The following is a 27,414-nucleotide window of genomic DNA, read 5'->3' as shown; positions in this document are numbered from 1 at the left end:
ACACACACAGACACACACACATAAATTAGGTAAATTAGGTAAATACACACACACACACACACACACACACACACACACACACACACACACACACACACACACACACACACACACACACACACTGGTTTGTTTACGTTTGCGCAACATGGCGGCCGTGAACTCGAAAGAGGAATCAGACTTCACAGGGTTTCAAGGAATAATGGAGAAGAGCGCTTATGTGAAGAAAATTCTGGAGTTAGAAGGTAAAATTGAAAAACTGTTTGAAAAGTATGAGGGCCTGGAAACGAGTTATGACAATGTAAAGAGAGACTGTGCCGATATGAAGAAGGAAAATGCAGCACTGAAAGAGGAAGTTAAGCTAATTAAAGTGAATTGCGAAAAATGTGGAGAATCTCTAGGAAAAGTGATGGAGAAGCAGGCTGAATGGAAAAAGTCAGGAAGTGGAAAGAAAGGAGGTAAATTACAAAGTTGCAAGTCTGGAAAAGGAAATCAAAGAGTCAGGGAGAAAACTTTGGGCCTTGCTGAAATTATAGATCAACAGATCATAGAAGAGAAGATAGCTGAGAAAGTGGTGAAGGTTATTAAGTCAAATGAGACATTGGTGAGGGAAACTGTAGACAAAAAGAGATGTGTGGTGATATTTGGTGTGGAGGAGGATAAGACACCGAGTAAAATGGAGAGAGAGAAAACATAAAAAGGTGATAAATAATATCATTAATGTGGTGCAAGAGGAGGAAAAGACCTAGTACAAGAAATAGAGGACTTCCATAGAATTGGAAAGTTCACAAGAGAAGGTATGAGGCCAATAAGAATCAAACTTAAGTCACAAAAGGATGTAGATGAATTGGTGGAGAAGTCATGGAGGCTAGCCCAGCAGGAAACAACAAGGAAGATTTGGTTGAGAAGAGATCTCGGTGAAAAGGAAAGAGAAATGTTAAATGAGTTGAGAAAGGAGGCTTTGAAAAAATGAAGAGAGGACAGAAGAAGAGAAGAAAGAGTTTTTCTGGAGAATCTTGGATATGAGACTGAGGAAGTGGTTCATAACCCAGAAAAGTACAGCAAGAAAGGACTAAAGAAACTTACATATGAGCGAAATGTAATGTATTCCAACATAAATGGAGTGATATCGGGATTTTAGAACTCAACGATTACTTGAGGGACAAGAACCCAGATATTGTGGGTCTTACTGAAACAAAACTGAGAGAGGAGAAGACCTGATGAAGGTTGGAGAAGGAAATATAACGTTTGGAAAAGAAATAGAGTAGGTAAGATGGGAGGAGGAGTGATGTTGCTGGTTAAAAAGATATAAAGGTGGATCAAGTGAAAAAGGTATGGGAAAGGCAGAAGTGCTAAAGATCAGAGCAGAAACTAATGAAGGAAAAAGAGGCACTACATAGTGGTGTACGTACCACCTAAGACAAATGCATGGTCAGTACAGGAATATGAAGAAATGATAAGTGATACAGGAACATGTCTGGAAGAAATGTTGGGTGGCTGTGAACGAACTATAATGATGGGAGATTTTAATTGTAAAGAGGTGTGTTGGGAGGACTGGTCAATGGAAGGATCAGAGACAACATGGGAAATACACTATTGACACTGGCAATGGAAAATGTGTTAACTCAGTGGGTCAAAGAAGATACTAGGTTTGGAGGAGAGGGAGCATCGTCAAGACTGGACTTGGTCTTTAGTACAGAGCCAATGGTCATTGAGGAGATGAGGGTGGAGTGCCCTTTAGCAAAGAGTGATCATGCAGTTTTGGAGTTCAAGGTGATAGACGAAGAGAAATCTAGAAGAAATGAAGAATATAAAGTGGGAAGATGGAATTATGCCAAGACAGATTTTGGAAACCTAAAGAAATTCTTTCAAGAGACAAATTGGATGAAATTCAAGAGTGCTAAGGAGCAAATGAAAAGTGGAAGGAATTTATAAAATATACAAAGAAGGTGAGAAAAATTTGTACCAATAAGACAACATAGAGAAGTTGGAAAGCAGGACTGGTTTAACGATAGATGTGAAAAGGCTAGAACAAGAAAAGAGGATGCATGGAAGAGGTGGAGAAGGAAAAGACGGATTAAGCAGTGGGAAAGTTACAAAAGAGCAAGAAATGAATATGTGTTGATTAGAAGAGAAGAAAGAAAGAAACAAGAAAAGGATATAATTGATAAATGTAAAGACCAACCAAGGCTTTTTACAGACATGTGAACAACAACATCAAAAATAGAGAAAGTATTGAAAGTTTAGAAGTAAATGGAGTATACAGTGAAGATCCCAGGGAAATGGCAGAGGCTATGAATGGATGCTTTCGGAAGGTATTCACAAAGGAGACTGCTTTTGACAAACCACTGGTAATGGAACAGAAAGGGATTATGAAGGAGTTTCAAGTAACTGTGGAGGAGATCAAGAACATGATGGGGAGTTTAGAAGTGAGAAAAGCTGTGGGACCTGATGGGGTATCAGGATGGATTTTAAGAGAATGCAGGGAGCAATTGGCAGAAAAAGTTTGTGAAGTAATTGATGCCTCATTAAGGGAAGGCGTAGTGCCCCAAGACTGGAAAAGAGCTAACATTGTCCCAATCTATAAATCAGGTAACAAGAGAGACCCATTGAACTATAGACCAGTGTCACTTACAAGTGTGGTAGCTAAGATGTGTGAGAGGGTGGTGAAGACTAGATGGACAGACTTCTTGGAGAAAATGACATACTTTGTGAGTGTCAATTTGGTTTTAGAAAGGGCGTTCATGCACGACAAACCTGATATGTTACTATTCGAGGGTGATAGATGTAATACAGGAAAGAGATGGTTGGGCTGATGGAATATATCTGGATTTAAAAAAGGCCTTTGATAAGGTACCACACCAGAGACTGATCTGGAAACTTGAAATGGTAGGAGGAGTGCATGGCAGTTTACTAAAATGGATGGAAGACTTTTGGTAGGAAGAGAAATGAGAACAATAATTAAGGACAGACCATCAGAATGGGGATTGGTGGAGAGTGGAGTTCCACAGGGATCAGTGTTGGCACCAGTAATGTTCGCAGTCTACATAAATGACATGGTGGATGGGGTGTCCAGTTATGTGAGCCTATTTGCAGACGATGCAAAATTGTTAAGAAAAGTGAGATGTGACAAAGATTGCGAACTACTCCAGGAAGACTTGGACAGAATATGGAAATGGAGCTGTACATGGCAAATGGAGTTCAACACGACAAAATGCAAGAAAATAGAGTTTGGCAAGAGTGAAAGAAGAATCAGGAGTATGTACAAGATAGGAAATGAAGACATAAAACCAGTCATGAAGAAAAGACCTTGGGGTGACAATTACCAATGACCTATCGCCAGAGAGACATATAAACAAAATAATTGGAGAAGTATTGAACTTATTGAGGAACATAAGAGTGGCGTTCGTATATCTAGATGAAGAAATGATGAAGAAAATAATTACTGCAATGATAAGACCGAGGCTTGAATATGCAACAATACAGTGGGCTCGAACTTAAAGAAACACATAAGGAAACTAGAGAAAGTACAGAGGGCTGCAACAAAATGGTGCCTGACTTAAGAGATTTGACTTATGAAGACAGACTGAAAAGAATGCAACTTCCAACCCTGGAAAACAGAAGAGAAAGGGGAGACCTGATAGCAATATACAGAGTGATGATTGGCATGGAAAAATGGATAGGGAAGATCTGTGTATGTGGAATGGAAGAATGTCGAGAGGGCATGGGAAAAAACTAAAATGGCCACTTATAGGAGAGATGTGAAAAATATAGCTTCCTCATAGAAGGGTGGAAGCATGGAATAGTTTAGACGTGGAAGTGGTCAACGCAAGGAATATTCATGATTTTAAGAAAAAGCTGGACATTAATAGATATGGAGACGGGACAACACGAGCATAGCTCTTTTCCCGTATGTTACAATTAGGTAAATACAATTAGGTAAATACACACACACACACACACAATAAATGAGGCAATGAAAATAGACTTGGATAATAGGTATAATGTATGGAGGAGAGACAGAAGGGGTAAAGGAGGACGAGGAGTCATGATAATGTTAAGGAAGGAAATGGTGATAAACCAAGTGGAATGTGGGGAAGGAAAAGCAGAAGTGTTATAAGAGTGGAAAGAGGGAAGAACCTTTAAATTAAAGACTGGTATCACTAACTAGTGTAATATGTAAGATGTGTGAAAGAGTAATAAAGAAACAATGGATCGAGTTCCTTGAAGACAACAAATTATTATCAAATAGCCAATTTTGTTTTAGAAAAGGGCGGTCGTGTGTAACAAATTTACTGAGTTTCTACTCTAGAATAGTTGATAGATTACAAGAGAGAGAGGGATGGGTTGATTGTATTTATTCAGATTTAAAAAAGGCATTTGATAAAGTGCCACATGCAAGGTTACTGTCGAAGTTAGAAGAGAAGGGTGGCTTAAAAGGAAGCACATTGAAATGGATGGAAAATTACTTGAGGGGGAGAGAAATAAGGACAGTAGTAAAAGATATGAAGTCCGAGTGGAGAGCAGTAGAAAGCGGAGTGCCGCAGGGGTCAGTACTGGCGCCAATACTCTTCCTCATATATATAAATGACAAGTCAGAAGGAGTGAACAGCTACATAAATCTGTTTGCGGACGATGCGAAACTGTGCAGAGTTATAAAGCAAAAAGAGGATTGTGAAATGCTGCAGGAAGACCTAAATAAGATCTGGGAATGGAGTAAAAAGTGGGAGATAGAATTCAATGTGGACAAAAGCCATGTCATGGAAATGGGAAAGAGTGAAAGACGACCAGTGGGAATCTACAAGATGCGAGATGGAGTAGAACTGGAGAAAGTAAAAAAGGAAAAGGAATTTGGGGTGACGATGGAAGAAAACAATCAACCAGTAAGCCATATAGATAAAATCTTCAAAGAGACATATAATTAATTTGCTAAGGAATATTGAATTAGCATTTCATTACATGGACAAAGAAATGAAGCAATTGATAAGTACTATAATAAGACTCAGATTGGAATATGCAGGGGTAGTTTGGACCCCCCATAAAAAGAAACACATAAAGAAGCTGGAGAGACTACAAAAAATGGCTAAAAGAATGGTTCCAGAATTTGAAGGGATGACATATGAGGAGAGACTAAAGGCTGTGGATCTACCAACTCTGGAACAGAAAAGGGAGAGAGCTGATCTGATACAAATTTATGAATTGATCAACGGAATGAATCAAGTGGTAAATGAGACACTGCTCTTGTGAGAAGAATGTGACAGTTGAAGCACAAGATCACATAATAAAAAGCTGAGGAAAGGAAGATGTCTAAGAGATATAAAAGAAATACAGTTTTCCGCAAAGATGTGCTGAGACGTGGAACAGTCTGTGTGAAGAAGTGGTGACAGCAACGAGTGTGCATAGTTTTAAAGAAAAATTGGATAATTGTAGATACAGACGGGGCCACACGAGCGTAAAAGCCCAGGCCCTGTGAAAACTACAACTAGGTAAACACAACTAGGTAAATGCACACAGTAAGAGCCGGAAATGGAGAAAAAAGTGGGAGATGGAATTCAATGGGGACAAAAGCTATGTCATGGAAATGGGAAAGAGTGCAAGACGACCAGTGGGAATCTACAAGATGGGAGATGGAGTAGAACTGGAAAAAGTAAAAAAGGAAAAGGATTTTGGGGAGATGATGGAAGAAAACAATCAACCAGTAAGCAATATATGTAGATAAAATTTTCAGAGAGACATATAATTTGCTAAGGAATATTGAATTAGCATTTCACTACATGGACAAAGAAATGATGAAGAAATTGATAAGTACTGAAATAAGACCCAGATTGGAATATGCCAGAGTTGTGTGGAGCCCCCATAAAAAGAAACACATAAGGAAGTTGGAGAGACTACAAAAAATGGCTACAAGAATGGTTTCAGAATTTGAAGGGATGACATAGAGGAGAGACTAAAGGCTATGGATCTACCAACTCTGGAACAGAGAAGGGAGAGAGGGGATCTGATACAAGTTTATAAATTGATTAACGGAATTTATCAAGTGTATAATGAGAAACTGATCCTGAGAGAAGAATATGACATTCAAAGCACAAGATCGCATAGTAAAAAACTGAGGAAGGGAAGATATTTGAGAGATGTTAAAAAATATTGTTTCCTGCAGAGATGTGTTGAGACTTGGAACAGTTTGAGTGAGGAAGTGGTGTCAGCAAAGAGTGTGCATAGCTTTAAAGAAAAATTGAATAAGTGTAGATATGGAGATGGGGCCACAAGAGCGTAAAGCCCAGGCCCTATAAAACTACAACTAGGTATATACATGCCATGTGCCTGTATACTTTTTTAATTGAACATCCAAATGGCTTACTCATTCAACAAAGAGTAAAAACTCCACTTGTGAATTATATTTACAATGATAAAGCCTGTGAAGCACGATTGCAAAATAAAATAAATACGAACTGCAGCACTGACGTGTTCAGTTTTGGCGATCGGACAAGTGATTTCATAATGTAAATAATACGTCCAATACATGCCGTAAGCTGCCACTAAAACAAGAAGAGACGGACTGTTTCACTGTGTATACATATTTACCTATGGTGTTTTTATTTACATAGTTTTTAATTTGTGGTGAGTGCTCCAGCAAATTTTTAATGAGTGCTAAAACAGTAGTGTCTTGCAGACTCCTTGCTTCTGATGTTTTTGTGTTCAATGGTCGGGTATATGGTGAATGTGTTCTTGTATAAGAATGACTTTTTTCTTAGAAATTTCTTTCAAATAATAGGGTGCATCTTCCAAGATGCAGCATCTTGCATTCATTCTTTTTTATTTTTTTCAGTTTCTAAATGGCGAGAATTATTAAATTTTCTACACACAGGAATTTCGAGTTTTGTTTTGTATCTTTCGTATGCTGAGTAATTTTCATAATATGAAGCAAAAAAATCTTCGCATATCATTTCGTAAAATTAAATTTTCGTATACAGAAGCTTTCATATCTAGAGGTACCACTGCATTATGATGCACTATTGCTTTGTTTACTGTCAATGGATTTTCAAGTCAGTGGTTAAATTTGTTATAATTGGTTCGCTCAATGAAAATTCACACAATGAACGTTTTTTTAGAAACATAACCCGTTCGTTAAGCGGGGGATTGCCTGTATTTTTTTTTCTTTTTTTTTTTATGTAGGGAAGAGGGCCAGCCAAGGGCATAAAAAAAGATTAAAAGAAAAGGCCCACTTGAGTGCTGGCTCTTTACAAAGAGTAACAGCATCAGCCAAAGTTAGGGAGCAAATGCCTCGACACCTCCCTCTTAAAAGAAGGCAAGTTGTAGCAAGTTGGAAATACAAATGCAGGGAGGCAGTTTCAGAGTTTACCAGTGAAAGGTATGAATGAATGAGAGTACTGGTAAACTCTGGTGTTAGATAGTTGGGCAGAATAGGGATGAGGGCCGCAGGAGGAGAAGCAAGCAGTTAGCATAATCAGTAGAACAGTTAGCATGAAGATATTAATAAAAGATAAAAAGAGATGCAACATTTTGGCAATGAGAAAGAGGCTGAAGACAGTAGTTAGAGGAGGGTAGGGTAATTGATGAGAGGAAAAGCTTTTGATTCCACCCTATATAGTAAAACTGAGTGACTGGAATTCCCTCAAACATGTGAAGAGTACTCCATACAGAGACGAATAAGGCCCTTGTACAGAGTTAGCAGTTGAAGGGGCAAGAAAAACTGGCTGAGACACCTCAGAATGTATAACTTCATAGAACCTGTTTTAGTAAGAGATGAGATGTTAAGTTTCCAGTTAAGATTAGGACTAAAGGACAGACCGAGGATATTCAGTGTGGAAGAGGGGAGACAGTTGAGTGTCATTGAAGAAGAGGGGATAGTTGTCTGGAAGGTTATGTTGAGTTGATAGATGGAGGAATTTAGTTTTTGAGGCATTGAAAACTTCTACATTTTTTCTGCCCTGATTGGAAATCTTAGAAAGATTGGAAGTCAGGCATTCTGTGGTGTACTTGCATGATCTCTTGACATCCTGAAGGGTTGGTCATCTCTGAAAGGATGCGGAAAGATGTAGGGTGGTATCATCAGCGTAGCAGTGGATAGGGCAAGCAGTTTGGTTAAGAAGGTCATTAATGAATAGCAAAAAGAAAGTGGGTGACAGGACAGAACCCTGAGGAACACCACTTTCAAAAGATTTAGGAGAACAGTGGCAATCTACCACAGAAGCAATATAACGATCAGAAAGGAAACTTGAAATAAAGTTGCAGAGAGAAGGATAGAAGCTGTAGGAGGGCAGTTTTTAAATCAAAGCTTTATGCCAGACCCTATCAAAAGCTTTTGATATGTCTAACGCTACAGTAAAAGTTTCACCGAAATCTCTAAAAGAGGATGACCAAGATTCAGTAAGGAAAGCCAGAAGACCACCGGTAGAACGACCTTGTTGGAAGCCATGCTGGCGATCAGATAAAAGATTGTGAAGTGACAGATGTTTGAGAATCTTCCTATTCAGGGATAGATTAAAAAAACTTTAGACAAGCAAGAGATCAAAGCTATAGGATGGAAGTTTGAGGGATCATAAAGGTCACCCTTTTTAGGAACAGGCTGAATGTAGGTAAACTTCCAGCAAGAAGGAAAGGTAGAAGCCAATAAAAAAAGTTGAAAGAGTTTAGCCAGACAAGGTGCAAGTACAGAAACACAGTTTTTAAGAACAATAGGAGGGACCCCATCAGGACCATAAGCCTTCAGAGGGTTTAGGCCAGCAAGGGCATGGAAAACATCACTACAAAGAATTTTAATTGTAGACATGAAATAGTTAGAGGGAGGAGGAAAGAGAGGGACAAGCCCAGAATCATTCAAGGTGAAGTTGTGAGCAAAGGCTTGAGAGAAGAGTTCAGCTTTAGAGACAGAAGAGATGGCAGTGGTGCCATCAGGATGAAATAAAGGAGAGAAAGATGAAGAAGTGAAATTATTCAAGATATTTTTGGCCAGATGCCTGAAGTCTTAAGGGGAGTTTGGGTTTTAAATATCTTGACATTTTCTACTCATGGAGGAGTGTTTGGCAAGTTGAAGAACAGACTTGGAATGAATCCGGGTAGAAATATAAAGTGTGTGAGATTCAGGAGATGGAAGGCTGAAGTGCCTTTTGTGGGCAACCTCTATATCATGTATAGCATGAGAACAGGCTGAGTTAAACCAAGGTTTAGAAGGTTTAGGTTGAGAAAAAGAATGAGTAATATACCCCTCCATGCCAGACACTATCACCTCTGTTATGCATTCAGCACAAAGAGATGGGTCTCTGACATGAAAGCAGTAATCATTCCAAGAAAAATCAGCATACCTCCTCAGGTCCCTCCAACTGACAAAGGCAAATCGCCAGAGGCACCTCCGCTTTGGGGTATCTTGAGGAGGGATTGGAGAAATAGGACAAGATACAGAAACGAGATTGTTATCGGAGGAGCCCAATGGAGATGAAAGGGTGACAGCATAAGCAGAAGAATTAGAGGTGAGGAAGAGATCAATAATGCTGGGTGCATCTCCAAGACAGTCAGGAATACGAGTAGGATGTTGCACCAGTTGCTCTAGGTCATGGAGGATAGCAAAGTTGAAGGCTAGTTCACCAGGATGGTCAGTGAAGGGAGATGAAAGTCAAAGCTGGTGATGAACATTGAAATCTCCAAGAATGGAAATCTGCGAAAGGGTAGAGGGACAGAAGGTGCTCGACTTTGGAAGTTAAATAGTCAAAGAATTTACTATAGTCAGAAGAGTTAGGGGAGAGATAGACAGCATAGATAAATTTAGTTAGAGAGTGACTATTGAGTCGAAGCCGGATGGTGAAAAATTCGGAAGATTCAAGAGTGTGGGCACTATAGTATGTTAAGTTGTTGTGGACATAGACACAACATCCAGGTTTGGAAAGAAAATGAGGATAGAGAAAGTAGGAGGGAACAGAAAAGGGATTACTGCCAGTTACATCAGACAGCTGTGTTTCGATGAGGAAAAAAGATAAGGTTTAGTAGAGGAGAGGTGGTGTTCTACAGATTGAAAATTAGATCTAAGACTGTGAATGTTGCAGAAATTAATGTAGAAAAAGTTGAGGGAGGTGTCAAGGCATTTGGGGTCATCACTGAAAGAGCCATCCAACCTGAGGACATTTTTGGTCCCCTCCCCAGAAAGGGACTTCGAGGCATGATTTGGAATTTCCATTTTTCTTTATAATTTTTTATTTTCAAGTGAAGGATGTATGTGTGATAAGTGCATGTAGTTTTGTGTGAAGAAGGACAGTTGTCTTTAGAGGGCAAGTTATGACTGCCCCTTGAGTTGTGAGACACAAAGGGAAATGTTCAGTGAGATCACAACTAGCTTTAATGGAAGGTTCACAGCATCCCCTGAACTAGTGCTATTAGGTCTCACTGGAAGTAAATTATCGTTTCAGTAGGTGTCTACTATCTCCTGTGTAGACTATGTAGACAAGATTTTTAGGACAAGTAATTAGGAAAGGATAAGATTCAAGCTTGATAGAATTACATTTCAAAAGGAGATAGGAAGATGTTAATCCTCAAATAAGAATGGTAGATGAGTAGAATAGATATTAATCAGGATTATAATGCTAAGTCATTAGGCAGTTAAAATATACATACATAGATAATAAATAAGCATGGATATGTGTGTTTTATGCATGGACTCTCACATGTAGATGTACTGGCTTTTCACAGTGCTTGTTATGTTCTTAACTCCATCATATCGAATTAAGAACAACTTATGTTAAGTTAATTTTTGACATCATACTTAAAGCTATTGGTACTTCGGAACATAGAGAGGTCTCTGCATGCATGTAAGGCATGTTGTTATGATTTATATAATAATTAAAAATAACTGCTAATGTCAGTAAAAAATATATATCTGATCAGATGTGTTAGCATAAATAACAAGCAACATAGTATGGAGAATGTTTTGTATGACCATTCCATAGATGTTGAGCTTGTGCAAAATAGAGACCCTCTTCAATAGATGCTTGTAGTATAAAATTTGTTAAGGAAAAATGTCCTTAAGTTGTCTATAAAATAATTGGGGTCCCTCTGTCTTGGAAGAACAAATTACAGACCGGAGAAACTGTAAGAAAGAACACAATTTGAATATACAGTCAACCCCCACATAACGAAGGTTCATACAATGAAATTTCGCTACAACGAAGGTTTCATTTTACTACCATCTGCTTATTTAATGAACACCAAACTCACTTTAACAAAGTTTCATCCAGGCAATTTTTTCCAAGTTTAAAAGCCCCGCCGTATCACGCAAGCTGACAGGCTTTTGAATACACCAGCGCCTCTCGTGGACAACACGCGCACCACTCACTCCCCCTAGTTCAAAACAATAACAGCATCAGCTGCAGTTTGTCTTCCCTCACTCAACTTACCACCAAAACACCCTGCAATGTCGCCTAGCGTTGCTAAGAAGACCAGGAAGTCTCTTACTCTTGAAATGAAATTGGATATTATTCACAGACACGAGAGAGGCGAGAAAACTAATATCATTGCTCGCCACCATCTTGACTCCATCTACTGTCTCTACTATTTTCAAGTCAGCAGACTCTATTAAGAAGGCTGGTGAGACTGTATCTTCCTTGCAAGCTAAAAGAACCACCTGAACTTGTGACTCTACAATGGATAAAATGGAAAGCCTTGTGGAAATGTGGTACATAAGTTTTTTATGTGATACAATGATGCGCCCAATGTTTACATTCCACAGGTTGCTGATTAGCGTCGGGATTAAAATATTTTTCCTTCCGTACACCTAAAATTTCACTCTCCCTCCTTCATAAATTGCCTTATCAAACTCTCTCTCTCTCTCTCTCTGTGTGTGTGTGAGAGAGAGAGAGAGAGAGAGAGAGAGAGAGAGAGAGAGAGAGAGAGAGGAAGGAAGGACATATTATCACTGATTTCTGAGACACGTGTGTGTGTGTGTGTGTGTGTGTGTGTGTGTGTGTGTGTGTGTGTGTCATATATCACTGATTTCTGAGACACGTGTGTGTGTGTGTGTGTGTGTGTGTGTGTGTGTGTGTGTGTGTGTGTGTGTGTGTGTGTGTAAGCATTACTCTCTCTCTCTCTCTCTCTCTCTCTCTCTCTCTCTCTCTCTCTCTCTCTCTGACAAGTGTTGATGTGTGTAGGCCCGCGTGTGTGACTCAGATGAGTTACCTTCTACTAATTTATTATAATGGAAGATAATGAAAAAGTTGACATGATAATATGATGGGTAATATTTTTTTCATTACGCTGAACAAGAGTAAAACATAATAAGTTACTTTATAATAAAAAAAATATGCTGTCACTTATACTGTGTAAGAGTCTCTGTCTCTCTGTCTGTTCTCCTGAGAAAGCAGGTGAATGATGCTCTACATCCGTGTCCTCACTACTAGTCTCTTCACTTTCCCCAGTTTCTTCTTCTATATATTCACTGTCACTTTCTTCTAGCTCAGAACCACTGCTAAGTAAAAGGGTTCTGCCTTGCTCCATGGTGATTTACAATCTGACCCGATCCTTCGCTGTTATCACTGACCTTTCTACCCAGCGCGTCAGCGGAGTTGCCAAGTGTCGCCCATAAACGGGAAAACAGTTCAGTTACCTCTAAAATTAGGAGCTCTTGTGGAAACACTTGTGTGGTAAAAGATGCCAGATACTTCTACTCACCATCCGCCTCAAGAGAGCGCGCGAGACTTAAAATTACGCCGGAAAAAATCTTGATTACTGGGACGAATCCCGTCACTTCGGACGTTCTGACGCAAACGTTTATATACGACCGCCGGAAGTTAAGGGTTAAAGATCATCAACATTAAAAAGTTATGTACATACATACATTAGTGTACATTGTAATGACTTAAATTAAACTGCGTAAATGTTTAACTTCATAATTTTTACTTTCATTAAACCTTATATTGTACAATAATACGTACTCCGCTTAACGAACGTTCGTCTAACGATTTTCTGGTTTAACGTACTATATAAAGTTCGCTGTGATCGGCTAGCTCTCCGCCAGTCTCTAGCGCTCTTGGGGCCGGATCCAAGATTCTTTAACAATGATGCAAAATGGCTTCCATGACAAGGTTGCTGGGAACACCACCTCTGGAGGTGGTGTTACAGTCTTATAAATGCATTTATGTTCACAAAACAACATTTCTATTAGCTTTTTATAAACCTTGCCCTCAAGAAAGGATTGTTTTGTAATACATAAAGTGAAATCTTACATGGAATGCAAAAAAATAAAGCAGAGATGAGATCGGCCACAGCAGAGGAGGCGGAGACTCACGGCGACTCGGCCACTTCTTCTTCTTCTTGTGACCCTTTTAGCCTGGCGTGTTGTCTTTCACCACAATATTAAATTTAGGTTTCCACTCCTCTATTGCCTGGTACAATGGATATCATATCTTAGTATTCATATATGCTCATGCCATGAGGATAACCTGGACTCCATGGCAGTGAGTGATAATGAATTACTAATGAAATTCACTCACTCAGTGCCATGGAGTCCAGGTTATCCTCATGGTATGAGTGTATATGAATACTAAGATATGATATCTATTGTAGCAGGCAATAGAGGAGTGGAAACAAATTTACTATCATAGTGAAAGACAACATACCAGGCTAAAAGGGTCACAAGAAGAAGAAGTGGCCGAGTCGCTGTGAGTCTCCGCCTCCTCTGCTGTGGCCGATCTTATCTCTGCTTTATTTTTTGGTATTCCACGTAAGATTTCACTTTATGCATTACTAAACAATCCTTTCTTGGGGGCAAGGTTTGTAAAAAGCTAATAGAAATATATATATATTTATTTTTAACCCATGTGGTATGTTGGGGACAAGCCCAGAATGCATCCCCCTATTTCCATTATTTCCTATGGGAAAATTACGTCCGCTTAACGAATTTTCGCTCTACGAACAGCTTTGACACCCCCTATCCTGTTCGTTAAATGGAGTATTGCTGTACTATGATGCACTCTTGCTTTGTTTACTCTCAATGGAAGCTTGAGCCAGGGGTTAAACTTGTTATAATCGATTTGCTTAACGAAGTATCGCTTAACGAAGGGTTTTTTAGGAATGTAACCCCTTCGTTAAGCGGGGATTGCCTGTATATTTAATTTTCAATTTTCAACTCTTATCAAATTTCAGTTTTTATCACATATGCATTGTCATCCCTCAAAAAATAATTTTATCTTTTCCTGTCTGGGGAGTTGGCTTTTATTCAAGAGAGTAACTGAAGCTTGATAAAAGAGCACTCCAAAATACCAAGCACTTAACCTGTGCCCTATATATATATATATATATATATATATATATATATATATATATATATATATATATATATATATATATATATATATATATATATATATATATATATATATATATATATATATATATATATATATATATATATATATATATATATATATATATATATATATATATATATATATATATATATATATATATATATATATATATATATATATATATATATATATATATATATATATATGGACATCCCTAGTTATGAGACGTAACTAAGGAATAACCTGAATGACCTCCATAAAGTCAGTGTACAAGTACCTGTCCAGTTGTATATGATGATGTAGGCTTGGTAGCAATAGCAGATAAATGAAAATACTTGATTTCAGTTTCAGTCACTATGATTATATTCATTCATAGGATGGTCATTAGACAAAAGAAGTAGAATCTGTAAATGTGTTGTACTTTGATACACTGTAATGTATGATAATAATAATGTAATATACTTATTTAATTTTATGGGGAGAGTCTTAATTGAATTTAGAATTCCTCAAATAAGCATAAGCAAGTTGAGTTTATCTGAAACATGATGTAGTTGGCATTTTGTAAGAAGATTGCAGTTGATTTGATGGCCTTTTTTTTTTTTTTTTTTTTTTTTTTTTTTTTTTTTTCCTCCTTTAGCCTGCCCATCAGGATGGTTTGGAAATAAGTGCCAATTTAGGTGTGACCAGGAAACTATTAGCTTCAAAGAGGGAGAGAAGGATGGCAGGTGTGAAGGCCTTACCATCTGTTTACCACCACCTTATGGCTGTTCCTGTGCTGCTGGGTTTACTCATCCTAATGATCTTGGTTCAACCTGTACACAAGGTTAGTGTTTTTGTGTTTATGTAGTTGGATTAAAGAGGATTTAAACTAAGCTTATAAAGAAGTTTAATCATTGATGAATAATTGTAAGAGAGTGGGTGACTGAACAGAACCCTAAGGAGCACTATCATAATGATCATGGAAGTGAGTCCTTCATCCTCTTACCAGAAACTGTTGGCTTCTTTTTTGACATTGAAACAGACACAGGCAATGGCCTAATGGATAAGGTGGTGAGCATAGGATCGGGCAGACGTCCACGCGTAGGTTTGAATCTCACCACATACCACTTTTTTGTGCCATTTGTCGAGTGGTTTAAAGTTACCTATACGTCACTAAGATACCCAGGTTCTAGGTGGTTACACCAAAGATGTGCTTGGGTGATGATACAGGCCCTAATATGGGTACCACTATAAATAAAATTGCCTGCACCACTAATGGGTGGAACTGAACAGCACTTCCCATACTCTTCAAGTAAACCTACAGGTGCTACAGGCCACAACATAAAAAAAAAAAAAATGAAATACAAGGGCACATGCATAGTAATGTAAATTATAACACTGTGGGAGCCCCCAAAAAAAGTTGAAATACAAGAGCACATGCATAGTAATGTAAATTATAACACTGTGGGAGCTAGTGCACATTGATGAGGCAATGAGTGAGATGGGTGTACTGTTGTCACTCATTGAAAAAAAATACTAGATAAAATAGATAGAAAACTCACTGAAGACAAAAACTACATTTTCTTACTCCAAAATTTTTCATTTTTAAACTTCGTTATAATTTAATCTTATATTTTCTTACTCAGATTTCTTTTTCTCATTTTTTGATATATTATATCTGAATCCTTTCATATTTCCTTTGACCCTATATGTGGTGAATGTCATGAGTGTGACTGTTAATCATATAAAGAGTTGACCTTGGTTTTCATTTTATTTGCATGTTCAATGGAATTCAATAATTTTTTAGATAGAATTTTGCCCAAATCATATTTCTATTTTGAAAGTCTTCATTCATACTTAGTGAGTGGAACAATGAGGTAAAACTCATGAACTCTATTAGTGTCTGCCTGCCACACTACCATCCCAAAAAAGCTAGGTCACAACTCCCAGACTAACAATTACTGCTGGGTATCAGAGGCACGGATGTAAGGAAAACTGCCCACGTTTTCTCTGCTCTACTCAGGAACAGTGGCAGCTTATGTAATAGGCACTATGGAACTGCAGCACCCCTTATTTCCACTGATATTATCAATAATAATCAATATATAGTTTTTTTCTTTAATTCTTGCTTTATATTTGTGCAATATATGATCCTTAAAATTAATGCCAATAGCCATCCCTCAGTTTTTTTAAAATACAAAAATGTTTGTATGGAACTGCACACATCACAGTTCCAGTGGCATGGTGTTTGGCTGCTTTGCACATGTGGACATAGAAGGCTGCTTGCAGGGCTGTGAGGGAAAGGGAGCACTGTTCTTCCAGCAATGCCAACCTTGGCACCCTAGTGGAACGTAGTATTTAGGTTTTACTCCAAATGTGGTGTATTAAAAAGATTATATATCTTTCTGCTCAAATTAAAACAAGAATTAATTTAATTTTTAAATGAATGGATCAAGATTGAACTTTGAAAGTATAAATTATAGTAATTAAAAAATTTTTGACTTTCTTCTTTTAGGATACTGTAAAGTTTCTGAATAAATTTTATTATACATGTGTGTTTCCTTTTTCAAAATATTAGAACAAAGGCTGAAAATTTTTGGTGCATCACCACCACTAATGTTAGCTATGAGCCGCCACTGCTCAGGAATTAAATCCAAGCTCTCTCAGGAGTGAACTGAGCATGCTACTGTTGCACATTTTCTATATAATATGTTTTCTATATGATTTATCTATGTGCCCTCTCAAAACTGAAAAATATAGATATAACAAATTTCACATTGCTACATAATCATCCAGGCTGGCCAGCAATGCAACTTCATTCTCACACCTACATCAGTCTCCCAGTACAACACACTTCCTCCTGTGTTTGTTAGCCTTTCTGTGTCAGAGCATAACTTTAAACACTGTTTTCCCAGGTGCAGTTTATTTACAGTGCACAGAGCCACTAACAAGGTAGACACCACAGTCTCAACAGTCACATGTATGCAGTGTCGTGTCTCCCTCTGTTTACGCCCATCTTTCTCCTCCCCTTTCGTCCAGCAGCAACACATATAGGGAGTCCCACACACTCACACAGGCTAACAACTGGCCCACGTGGTTTCCTCTTGCTAACTACCATCACTCATGACTCCCTGGTGACACGGCCTTGCAAGTGAGCTCACTGGGCAGAAAAAGGGTGGTGCTATATGTGGAGGCCAGTGTTCTTCTGCCACTGCTTTGGCTAGCTTGGGACACGTCATCTCCTCTTATAGCTGCCAGCAAGGGCCACTGCAATCTGGGGGTAAACTGCCTTCACCACAAACAAGGGGTAGCAAGCTAACAACATTCAACAGTCTCATTCACTCTCTTTTCAGGCCAACAGGACTCAGTCATTCCACACTCTTGCCCTGATCTCTAAATCACACAGGCACTCAGTCACACATCAAACACCTGGTGGATTGTTTGATTTGAGCAGAACACCTCAGTGCCACACTCCAAACATCTTCATTGTTGCTCTTGAGGTCCTACCTCTTTCCCACATGGATCCTCTTGACTAGGAAACGTAACCACCAAATCCTTGTAGCTTTCGTCCGAGGTGTTGACTCCTCAGTGCTGGTGACTTCATGGTGAAATGTGATGTCATAGATCACAAATGTGATGTGGTATACCCTTGGCTTCAGCAACTTAATCCAACACCACTCTAGTCACAATGTCCTTTTTGTATCACTCATCACACCGCACGCCGGTAGGCTTTACCCAAATTTCCTTTCCTACGTGATGAGGGTTGTTGCTGCTGTAAGATCACTCCTCCTGCTCATATCTTTTCCCTGCACTCTCACCTAGTACCCATACAACATGTTTGCTGGCGTGGAGGTAGGAGAGCAGTCATCCCTGGGTGTGAAGTTGTAGAGTTACACCACTTTGGCTTTGGAACATCCTTTTCTTGCTGCAATGACTTTTACTGTCCTGTGGCACCTCTCAATGACACCATTTTCAGGTGTTACATATGTTCCCTTGAAGTGCATATTCACGTTCCAACGCAAGACAAATTGAGCTAACAACTTGCTTCAAAAGACAGTGTCATTGTCAGTTAGGATCTCATCAGGTGCCCTGCACTCACAAAAGACTGCTTCCAATTGCTTAATAATGTTTTCAAACATTTGTTGCCTCATCGGGCAGCAGATGGCAAAGCGAGAAGGTCTACAGTCTATGAGCATGAGACATGACTTCCCTCTGCAGTGTGTGATGTCCATCCTGACCTTCTGCCAGATGCCCTCCACTGACAGAATGCCTTTACTCCACTTTACTGGTGCTGGATTGATAGATTGGCATATCTGGCAGGAACCAATGACAGCATGCACCTTTCCCTTTGTCACTGCTGAAATCACTCTTTTTACAAAGTAAAACGTCCTTCTCACACCAGGGTTGCCATGCGAATGGTGAATGTCTGTCACTTATTGGTGTTTGGGTATTTTAGTGGCTGTTGCACACACTGGTGGTGATTCCATGACATTGGCCACGGATGTCTTTAACCATCACTGTTTCATGCGAGTGAGGACATTTGCCTTGTTCTTGCTGGAGGGCACCAGAGACACTGTGAGGGCTAGTCCACACTCCTTAACCAGAGACATCACAATTTTGAGTTGTCAGCAGATCAGCATCTTGCTGGCAGCTTTTGTCTTCAGCCTTGCTCATTAACCAGTGGTGGACAGTAGAGGAATCAGTCACCAATTCCACCCTATTCATTTTCCACACCAGAGCAATGTTGAGTCCTTTGATGACTGCATCAAGTTCAGCTATAGTGATGTGGCTGACACCATCAGTATGCAACCAGGAGGCATCCTCGATGATTTTCCCTTTCACCTCAAATGCTGCACCCATAGCTAAAGAGCTAGTATCTACCCACACTTTAGCCACATCTCCTTCCACATCTCATCTTCCTCAAACAAGGTTGTCCTCTTTCCTGCAATTTCCTCCAGGATAACTCACAGATCATCATCGATGATGACATCATCCCAGCCATGCATAACTGCATTAGTCCTTCTTTTCACGTAGGCCACTGCTACTCTCAGCCACCCATACACTGAAAAGTGACCAATTAATTTGCTGCAGTAAGAAAAAGACAGTTTGTTGTGTTAGGAGGCTAGGTAAGCCACTCACCTTTCCATCACATCCCCAGAACAGCATGCCACTGCTCCCAGACCGTCAGATCCAGTACTCTAGCACCCTCCATAACACACTTGTAAGCCTTGGTGATTAGGCCATAGCAATAAAGGTGCTCCACCACACAACAATCCGTGATGACTGGTTAACATAGACATCATTAATGTAAACCCTTCATTTCACATCGGGGTCTTATAATAACACAGAGTTGAGGACAGTCTTCATTATTAAGGGGACGACATTCAGACCAAAACCTAGATGGGTAAGACTGCCTGTGCTCTTTATACATAACAATCTGATACAGTTAGAGTGACCCATGAATGTGTACTTGTAAGTAGGTTTTCTTTAGATCTTTAACAGACACATTTGTACCTTGCTTCTGCCACTCTCTTATTCTGTCAGTGCAGACATCAGAATCTGCCATGTAGGTGTCTGTGTAGGTGTTCAGCTCCCTGAAATAAAGAATAGGCCTCACTTTGTAAGTAGGTCTTCTTTAGATCTTTAACAGACGCATTCGTACCTTGCCTCCGCCACTCTCTTATTTTGTCAGAGTAGACATCAGAATCTGCTGTGTAGGTGTCTTTGTAGGTGTTCAGCTCCCAGAAATAAAAATTAGGCCTCACTTTTCCCTTGTTGTGCTCCATAACTGCTATCAGAGAGATCAGTCCCTTTGCTGGACTTTGCTTGTATTCATTGTGCAGCACCAACCATATGTCCTCAATCTACTACTGCACTTCCCCTTCATACCTCGACCTTATTTCACTTGGTATAGTGTACTCCTCCACCTTGTTCAGCAAGACGCTAAGCTCATCCAGCCCTGACCACTTCCATGTCGTTGTTGAGGTGTTGCTTGCTGCATCATAGGTAACACTAAAGTTCTGTTCATCCACTTGTATGTCAGCAGTAGCACCAGCAGCCACACAGACCAGTGTTTCCTCGACACCAAATGGTATTTGTCGATATGCATTGACGGAAACTCCTCCCTCAAAGCCGTGATGCATTCATCTCTAACACAAACGGGAACCCCAGAGACTTGTCACTCATCACAAACACTTTAACATTATCATAGGCACCATTGTCAAGTCAGAGGCACAAGACACCTGTACCCTCCCATTTCTGCTCCTCACTGCTGATGGTCAAAATAGCCACATCTTCCTTCCTCCACTTGTTGCAGCATGAAATGTGAGCCACGTGCCATGAGGTCCCAGTGTCCACTAATACTTTATGCCAATTCCCATCCAGCCACACCTCAGTGACAGATAGTGTCTCATTCACTCTTTGTCCAGAGAGGAGGCTGGCAGTGACACCTCCCCTCCACGGTCGTTTCTTGGGTATGCAGATGCGATGTGGCCCCGGATACCACAGTGGCAGCACCTCACACCACGTCTTGAAGAACATCCAATGCTTCTCTGATTCCTGCCACTATACCTGTTTTCACAAACTAGGCAGTCCCTGGCAAAGTGGTTCACACCATTATAGACAAAACATCATTGATCCGGGCCAGTCTCTGGATTCCCAGTACTGGCACCAAAACACATTTCATGGACGCCACTGGCACCATTGTCATGGACAACTGCCCTAGTCAAGTGTCTCCACATGCAAGCCCACTCTCAATAGTTGCTGGATGCTTTCTGGGAGACCAGCGACAAAAGTACATCCTCCTGAACAGTGATGCCAAGTGCCAAAATTCAGTCAAAAAGACATCTGGACTCTCATTAGCTTGTAGTTTTCGGCTGATGAACTGCTTGTAAGCATCATATGGATTCTTTTTTTTTTTCATAAAAGAGAGAACTGCCAAGGGCAAGAGAATATATATATATATATATATATATATATATATATATATATATATATATATATATATATATATATATATATATATATATATTGTGCGGGGCACTGCCTTGTTTCCCCTTTAATTTATTATTTTATTATATGCCCATTGTATGGCGGCCCCAAGCGCGGGCTGTTGCTGTTCTGCTGTGCGGCCAACCACCTTCTCTTTGTTTCCGCCATCTTGTTGTGCCTGCGAGCATCGCCTCAGTACCAGGGTAGTCTTCAGCTGAGGTGGACACGTCGCTCGTGGTCTGGCACAGTCGAGCTACGTGTTGCTGGGCTTCTCTTGGTGCTCACTAGTCATCGGTCTGGGAGTTGTGCCCTCCCTTGAGTAGCTGGCTTGTTACTCGGTAGACCGTGGCTGTGTAGGACAACGGGCTTGTTGTCCTGAGGAAAGTGTACCTGGTTGGGGGTATTAAGGCCTTGCCCTGTTACACATAGCATCTACCATTTATAAATTCTACTTGGTTGGGCACCGGAAGAGAAGGAGTGGCTAAGGACATTCCCTTACAGTGGGGGGAAGTTATACACTGTTGGCGACCTTGAAAGAACCTGAGTGTTACGGCTGCTGTGATTTATAGTAGTGGGGACTCTGTGGAGTGTTATATTCCCCGCTGTACTGACCATAACAAAACTGGCGATCGGGCCAGGATAACACTCTAGTTTGATGTAGCAGTTAACCACAGCCGTGGCGTACGTAACAAAAAGTGCCGACCTCGCCAGGATTAAACCAAGTGCTTTTATAGTGGTGTAGTGTATTGTATGGGGTATTATTACTTATATTATTTTATTGTTTGTGAGAACGAGTCCCTGTGAGCACCATGGAGAGAGTTACTGGCCTTTTCACCTCACCAGTGGAGGGTGAGGATGCGAGTGTGAACCGGCGAGAGACTCACCATGGTGATTCACCACGTGGGTATGATGAGTCGTTGGCCGCGCTTGGGGTCAGTGAGGACGCATTTACTATGTGTCAGGATAACGCACGTAGCGGTCCCAGAGAAGGTGACGTGGGATATATTAGCTCTGGCAGAAGTATCGGAAGCAGAGGAGGCTCCCGACGATCTAGTCAAGCAAGCAGTATTGCTGATAGTGTCCAGTCAGCTGCCAGACTGGAGGAACTGCAATTGAAGCTGGAAATGAGGAAAATGGAGATAGAAGCAGAAGAGAGGCGAGAGTTGAAGAGATTAGCTGCGGAAGAGAGACGAGAGTCAAACAGACTAGCAGCAGAGCAGGAGGCTAGAGAGATGGAGGAAAGACGAGAAATTCAGAGACTAGCAGCAGAGCAGGAGGCTAGAGAGGTGGAAGAGAGACGAGAGTTAAACAGACTAGCAGCAGAGAAGGAGGCTAGAGAGATGGAGAGAGAAAGGGCAGATAAAGATAGAGAGTTGGAGTGGGAGAGAACTCGCCATGCTGTAAGTATGCCGGGAGGAGAAGAACAGAGTGTAGAGCGTACTTTAGTTCAAAGTCTCCAGCTAGTGCCTGAATTTGATGAGGCTAAAGTGGCTGAATGGTTTGTTTGCTTCTAGAGGAAAGCCAAGGAGTTTGCTTGGTCTCGAGAGAGGTGGGTAGGCTTGGTCGCGAATAAACTCAAGGGAAAAGCCTTGGAAGTTTATGATAAAATGTCAGCTGATGATCTGGATGATTATGAGGAGTTTAAGGCTGACATTTTGCGGGCATATGAGCTGCGACCAGACGCCTATCGCTTGCAATTCAGAGGAAAGAGGAAGCGAGCAAGTGACTCCTACCTCGAATGTGCTCGTTCACTGGAGCAAGTGTTTGAGAGGTGGATTGCAAGTGAGGGTGTTGACTCTCTCGAGGCCCTGAAGGAGTTAGTAGTTATGGAGCAGTTCATCGACATTGCTGATAAGGAGCTGGTACCTCTGTTGAGGGAGAAGAGGTTTAGGACTTTGAAGGAGGCTGCTACATGGGCTGATGATTATGTGTTGGCCCACCGTCCTGTGCAGCAGCCTGGGAGTTGGAGTCGTAAGGAAGGTGGTCCTAAGGGAGGCCCAGGGAGTGGTGGCAGTTCTTCCTTGGGCTCTCCAGGCCACTTTAGGTGATATACTGGATTCGGCAGTAAGATGGGTTTGGGAAAGCCCCAGGCCCCCACCCCTCCTTCTTCTGCGAAGGACGGGACGGCGGGGAAGGCGGCCCCTAAAACTCCCAAGTATGATTACCAGCCTACATGCTATCACTGCCGAGGAAAAGGGCATTTTAAGTTCAATTGCCCAAAGTTAGTAACAGCTGAAACTCCCAAGTCTTGTTGGTGTGGCCAGACCAAGGTTGTGGTGATGAGTTGACTGCTCCCTCAGGTTTTAGAAGTGAGAAGGCACGGTGTGTGCCTGAGTTGTGTTTGGAGGAGGGAGAGCAGGTTGGCCCACCTGTTCCTCCCCCTGTTGCCATGCCCGCACCTAAGGATAGTGAGCTCAACTGGTGCCGTCCTTTCCTATGTGGAGGCACTGTCGAGATTGATGGCACAAAGTATCCCGTCACCGTACTGCGTGATACGGGTGCACAGCAGTCAGTGTGCCGAAATGTCACTGGGAAGAAGGTGACATCAAGCCAGGCAGTGTTGTGTCGTGGACTTAACACTGTGGAGGAGTTCGTGATGGCTGAAGTGATGCTATCATGTCCTCTTGTCACTGCTACGGCTCAGGTAGCAGTGGCAGACGAACTGCCAGTCGCAGGAGTGGACTTCCTGCTTGGGAATGATTTGGCTGGTGGTCGTGCATGAATCCCAACCTCTGATGAGGGTGAGGTTGCTGAAGAGTCTGGGCCAGTGGTGCAAGACTCTGTAAATGTTGTTACCCGCTCTCAGGCCTGCAGGGCTGAGAGAGAGCCTGTTACTACCCAGGAGGCTGCTAGCAGCCAGGTGGGATTAACTCCAGATGGGAGTAGCAGTGCTGATGTGGTGGAGCCAGTGTTGGGCTCACCATTGAGTTCAGGTGTAGAGGCTGACGGTGACGGCGTGGATTCACTTGTTAATGCACCGGACTCGGCTTTAGGAGTTGTTGCTGAGAGTGAGGACGGAGTGTTGGGTGTAGCTGAGTTGTTTGATGGTTATCCTCACTCTGCAGAGCACTCCGGAGGGAACACTCGTGCTGAGTTGCTTCCTGGCGTGGATGCTGAGGGCTCTGATGTTCAGCACAGGCCCCAGCATGATAAGTCAGGCAGTTTGTTGGAAGTTGGCACCCAGGGTGGGGAGACTTCCAGTTCTGCGGGGGAGTTGGAAGTTTCTCCCCCTTGTGGAGCATCGTAGAGGCAGGGAGCGAGCTGTTCCCTTGCCTGGTGACTGCCTGGCTGGTGGTGATGATTCTTCTGAGGACTCACCGGATCACATGGCAGGAGCGGAGCTGCCTGGGCCAGCTCTCCGTCCTCGATGCCGTGTGGGACGTAGGGCTGCAGCGTTGCCTCAACCCCATGACCCTATAGTCCCCCTTTCTCCGACCCAGCTAGAGCCTGCAGAGCTAATTCGTAGGCAGCAGGAGGACCCGGCGTTGGCCTCCTTCTTTGCCCGAGTGGGTGAGGGAAGTGAGGAGTTGGAGGGCAGGGAGGAGTTTGTCTTGCATCAAGGGGTGTTGTGTCATAGATGGCAGGAGAATGACGGTGGTGAGTTATTGCAAGTAGTTGTGCCGCATAAGCTGCGAGAGGCACTTGTGCTGTTGACACATGAGGGGCCCAGCATGTCTGGAGAAGTAGCCACGATTCTTAAGTGCTGCCACACTTGTCAAGTGGTGGGCAAGTCTAATCAGACACCCCCTGTAGCGCCACTCCAGCCCATCCCTGCTTTTGATCCTCCCTTCACGAGGGTTTTGATTGATATAGTAGGTCCTCTGCCTTCTACCAGGGCTGGTCACAAGTATCTGTTGACCATAATGGATGTTACCACGCGGTAACCTGAAGCAATTCCCCTGAGAACCACTCACTCTAAGGTGGTGTTGAAAGCTTTGTTAACCTTCTTTACACACTTTGGATTGCCAGCAGAGCTGTAGTCCGATCAGGGGACCAACTTTACTTCAAAGTTGTTTAAAGATACGATGACTGCGTGGGGGATCAAGCACATCGTGTCCAGTGCTTATCATCCGCAGTCTCAGGGAGCTCTGGAGAGACATCATCAAACTCTCAAGACCATGCTCAAGAGTTTCTGCATGGAGAGAGATAAGGATTGGGACGAGGGTGTCCCCTTTGTCATATTTGCGGTGAGAGAAGCCCCCACTGAGTCCCTGGGTTTCTCACCCAATCAGCTAGTATTTGGACACCGAGTGCGTGGACCGCTCGATGTTGTTCGGGAGGCTTGGTGTCAGCCGTCGCCTGAGCGCCCTGCCTCACTGCTTAAGAGCCTCATGAGCAGTCGAGAGAGATTAGCCAAGGCATTAGAGGTGGCGCAGGCCCACCTGTGTAAGGCCCAGCAGAGTATGAAGGGGTATTATGACTGAAGGGCCGAGTATCGGAGTTTTGCCCCCTGGAGATGAAGTGCTCGTGCTGTTACCACTTCAGGGCCAGCCGCTTGCTGCCCGCTATAGTGGCCCCTATGTTATAGAGAAGAAGGTAGGTGACCTCGACTACCTGGTGGTCACTCCTGACCGGCGCAAGAGGGCTCACCTGTGTCACGTTAACATGCTGAAGCCCTATTTTCGTTCTACGAGTACTATCCAGAAGGGCTCTTTTAGTTCTGCAGTGCAAGAGGTATCTTCAGTTTTATTTTTCTGTCAGGAGGGAGAGACTCCAGAAGTTATTGGGCCTGAACCTGTTGTTCCTACAGGGCAGTGGGAACGGAATAGCCTCCATCTCTTGAAAGACAAGGTTGAACACTTGGGGATCAGCAAGATGAGTTGCTTCGGCAGCTGAGGAAGTACTCCTCTGTGTTTAGCAGTGTCCTGGGCAGGACACCGTTGATAGAACACGATATTTATGTTGGGAACAAAAAGCCTGTCAAACGGCCCCCATACCGAGTGAGCCCAGGAGTACAATGTCATAGTAAGACATATAAGAGGAGCAGACAACGTTGTGGCCGATTGTCTGTCCCGGGGCCATTCCCTTTAATCAGTTCCATGCCTTCTAAAAAAATTTGTAAATGTTTTGTTTCCAAAATTTTTTCTTTTAAGGGAGGGCATGTGAGGGGCACTGCCTTGTTTCCCCTTTAATTTATTATTTTATTATATGCCCATTGTATGGCGGCCCCAAGCACGGGCTGTCGCTGTTCCGCTGTGTGGCCAACCACCCTCTCTTTGTTTCCACCATCTTGTTGTGCCTGCAAGCATCGCCTCAGTACCAGGGTAGTCTTCAGCTGAGGTGGACACGTCGCTCGTGGTCTGGCACAGTCAAGCTACGTGTTGCTGGGCTTCTCTTGGTGCTCACTAGTCATCGGTCTAGGAGTTGTGCCCTCCCTTGAGTAGCTGGCTTGTTACTCGGTAGACTGTGACTGTGTAGGACAACGGGCTTGTTGTCCTGAGGAAAGTGTAGCCGGTTGGGGGCTACATTTCCTGTCGTGCGTTCGTCCACTTGGGTGTGGCGACGCGGAGGGACGCGTTATTGTTTCGTCCCATTGTTGCTGGTGGTGGCTGTAGTCACCAGTGTGTTTTGGTGGGCAGCTGTGTGCCACCATCATCTTTTGTGTAGTATCAGTAGTATACTGTTTATAGTACCAGCCAGTCTTCAGCTGAGGTAACACGTGCGCTCTGGGCACAGGAAGAGACGTGTTTGTTGGGCTGTGTGTTAATAAGTACTCGTTAGTCATTGGTCTGGGAGTTGTGCCCTCCCTTGAGTAGCTGGCTTGCTACTGGTTAGACCGGGGCTGTAGAACAGCGGGTTATTGTTCTGAGAGAAGTGTAGTTGGTTTGGCGGCATTTCTCGTGCGTTCGTCACTCGGATGTGGCGACACGGAGGACGCGTTATTGTTTCGTCCCGTTGTTGCTGTTGGTGGCTGTGGTCACCAGTGTGTTTGGTGGGCAGCTGTGTGCCCCCATCATCTTTAATGTAGTATCAGTAGTATACTGTATTGTAGTGGTTGTAGCCACGCACGCTAGTGAAAAGCTGAGAGCCTTCATGCTATAGGCCAGTGGGTGCGTAGATCTCGTCCATCAGACTTGTCTGAGATGAGTATCTGGACTCCGTGTGGCTGTTGTCACCCGTAGGTGGTGTCTGGGCTTGT

General features: G+C 42.2%; 1 protein-coding gene across 1 annotated transcript in view; it reads left to right on the top strand.

The window, feature by feature from the left end:
- The window catches only part of LOC123519891 (receptor-type tyrosine-protein phosphatase epsilon-like), a 443,234-nt gene that overhangs the window by 22,828 nt on the left and 392,992 nt on the right, over positions 1 to 27,414 (top strand). Inside the window, exon 2 of the mRNA XM_045281528.1 lies at positions 14,944 to 15,129. The gene's annotated coding sequence lies outside the window, so the exon portion shown is untranslated. The remainder of the gene's footprint in view (positions 1 to 14,943; positions 15,130 to 27,414) is intronic.

The sequence above is a fragment of the Portunus trituberculatus genome, chromosome 46 (assembly GCF_017591435.1).
Source record: "Portunus trituberculatus isolate SZX2019 chromosome 46, ASM1759143v1, whole genome shotgun sequence".
NCBI lineage: Eukaryota > Metazoa > Arthropoda > Malacostraca > Decapoda > Portunidae > Portunus > Portunus trituberculatus.
Note: the sequence above shows the minus strand (reverse complement) of the source record. Positions and strands in the feature narration are given on the sequence as shown.